Source organism: Micromesistius poutassou, assembly GCF_964030765.1.
Source record: "Micromesistius poutassou genome assembly, chromosome: 23".
Taxonomy (NCBI): Eukaryota; Metazoa; Chordata; class Actinopteri; order Gadiformes; family Gadidae; genus Micromesistius; species Micromesistius poutassou.
The window spans coordinates 4547758-4550706 of NC_140293.1; positions in this window are offsets into that span (position 1 = coordinate 4547758).

The window sequence follows — 2949 nt, forward strand, 5'->3', positions numbered from 1 at the left end:
CGACCACATGGTGAAAGCCTTGTTTAAGCATTGGGGGATGAGAGACATTGTCCTAAAGATGCCTATCACACCTAGACAAGCTTCAAAGGAGATCACCATTTGGTTAACAAAGAGAACACCCGCCCCCCCCCTTCTCTCCCTCTCTCTCCCCCCTCTCTCCCTCTCTCCCCCCCCCTTCTCTCCCTCTCTCCCCCCCTCTCTCTCCCTCTCTCTCTCCCCCTCTCTCCCCCCCTCTCTCTCTCCCCCTCTCCCCCCCCTCTCTCTCCCCTCTCTCCCTCTCTCTCCCTCTCTCTCCCCCCCCTTCTCTCCCTCTCTCCCCGTCTGTCTGTCTGTCTGTCTGTCTGTCTGTCTGTCTGTCTGTCTGTCTGTCTGTCTGTCTGTCTGTCTGTCTGTCTGTCTGTCTGTCCCGCTCTGTCTCTCGCATTTTGAGCATGGCAAATGCTCATGGCTCAATCAATGAATGTTCCCTTCATTATTGTGTTCTTGCTTGAGAACCGTTGACTGGGCCTTCAGCTGGCTGGATGTGTTATCGGGCTGATAGAGCTTCAGGCCAACTCGGGGAACCATCTACCTATCCCCCCCAACTCTCTCTCTCTCTCTCTCCCTCTCTCCCCCCCCTCTCTCTCCCTCTCTCTCTCTCCCTCTCTCCCCCCCCCCTCTCTCTCTCTCCCCCTCTCCCCCCCCTCTCTCTCTCCCTCTCTCTCCCCCCTCTCTCCCTCTCTCTCCCCCCCCCTTCTCTCCCTCTCTCCGTCTGTCTGTCTGTCTGTCTGTCTGTCTGTCTGTCTGTCTGTCTGTCTGTCTGTCTGTCTCTCGCATTCTGAGCATGGCAAATGCGCATGGCTCAATCAGTGAATGTTCCCTTCATTATTGTGTTCTTGCTTGAGAACCGTTGGCTGGGCCTTCAGCTGGCTGGATGTCTTACCGGGCTGAAAGGGCTGCATGACCAGGGTGTCACAAGAAGGCCAACTCGGGGAACCATCTACCTATCCCCCAACTCTCTCTCTCTCTCTCTCCCTCTCTCCCCCCCCCCCTCTCTCCCTCTCTCTCTCCCCTCTCTCCCCCCCCCTCTCTCTCTCTCCCTCTCCCCCCCCCCTCTCTCTCTCTCCCTCTCTCCCCCCCCCCCTCTCTCTCTCTCCCTCTCTCCCCCCCCCTCTCTCTCCCTCTCTCTCCCCCCCTCTCTCCCCCCCCCCCCTCTCTCTCTCCCTCTCTCCCCCCCCTCTCTCTCTCCCTCTCTCCCCCCCCTCTCTCTCTCCCTCTCTCTCCCCCCTCTCTCCCTCTCTCTCCCCCCCCTTCTGTCTGTCTGTCTGTCTGTCTGTCTGTCTGTCTGTCTGTCTGTCTGTCTGTCTGTCTGTCTGTCTGTCTGTCTGTCTGTCTGTCTGTCTGTCTGTCTGTCTGTGTGTCTGTGTCTGTCTGTCTCTCGCATTCTGAGCATGGCAAATGCGCATGGCTCAATCAGTGAATGTTCCCTTCATTATTGTGTTCTTGCTTGAGAACCGTTGGCTGGGCCTTCAGCTGGCTGGATGTCTTACCGGGCTGAAAGGGCTGCATGACCAGGGTGTCACAAGAAGGCCAACTCGGGGAACCATCTACCTATCCCCCCAACTCTCTCTCTCTCTCTCTCTCCCTCTCCCCCCCCCCTTCTCTCTCTCTCTCTCTCTCTCTCTCTCTCTCTCTCTCTCTCTCTCTCTCTCTCTCTCTCTCTCTCTCTCTCTCTCTCTCTCCTCCCCCCCCCCCCTCTCTCTTCTCCCCCCCCCCCCTCTCTCTCTATCCCTCCCCCAACACCCTCACCCTCTCAGTAACTGTATCACATACTATCTCTCACACACACAGACTATCTCACACATATACGTACAGGCTTAAACACACTAACAGAAACACTCTGTCTCACACACACACCCACACAAACTGTCACACACACTCAGTGTGTTTTTACTACTAAATAATTATATTTCTTTTTACCACATTATGTACATAGGATGTAAGAGGTATTCATGCATTGGAGACCTTCGTTATATGTGAAGCCGTAAGTCTGGTTGTCACACTGAGTCCGACTGCTGAAGTGTACTGACTCACGTGTTGCTTGTTGTCGTGCGGTGAACGGGGGGCGTTCAAGGACCGTCGGAAAGTTGATTTGTTTTTGTTTTAGAAAACAGCCTAGTGACGCCACTGCCACACACTGCATCCACACAATACACAGCTGCACAGTGCTCCGACATCTTGTGTCGGATCTGCTTCTACATTGGTCAGCGCACATGTTACGACGGCACATGACGCGGCCGCAAGCCGGCGCGAGGTCCCGTTCATCACTGCGCGCAGTTTTAATTATATTTCTTTTTACCACATTATGTACATAGGATGTAAGAGGTACTCATGCATTGGAGACCTTCGTTATATGTGAAGCCGTAGAATTGATTTACGATGGATTGATTGATTTGTGTTTTTTGTGGATTTACCCCATTATGTACATACGACAGAATAGGTCTACTTGCATTTATCCACATGTAGTGGAGACCTCCGTTATTATTGAACCATGAAGAAATTTATGGAGGATGAAACTGTATGAAACTGGATCCCTACTGTCAAAGATACCTTCATTATATGTGGAAGCCGTAGAATTGAGTTATGGTGGATTTATTAATGTTCGATGTATTTGTTTTTGAACTGGACATTTTTTAAATGATCTATGTTATTAAAGTTGTGATAAGAAGTTGGCTGGAACCCAGAGGGCCTGAGAGGATTGCTCGGGGGTTGTTCAGTAAGATGATGTGATCAGTGTGATGTTTGTTCACAGATAGACAAACAGACAAACCGACTAGAGGTTGAGAATATTGTATCGATTAGATGTTGACCAACGGAAAACTAGATAAATATAATAATAATATTTTTGTAATGGTATAGATAGATAAGGGACTTGAATAACTAGGAAACTGTTTTGGAAATAATAATGAA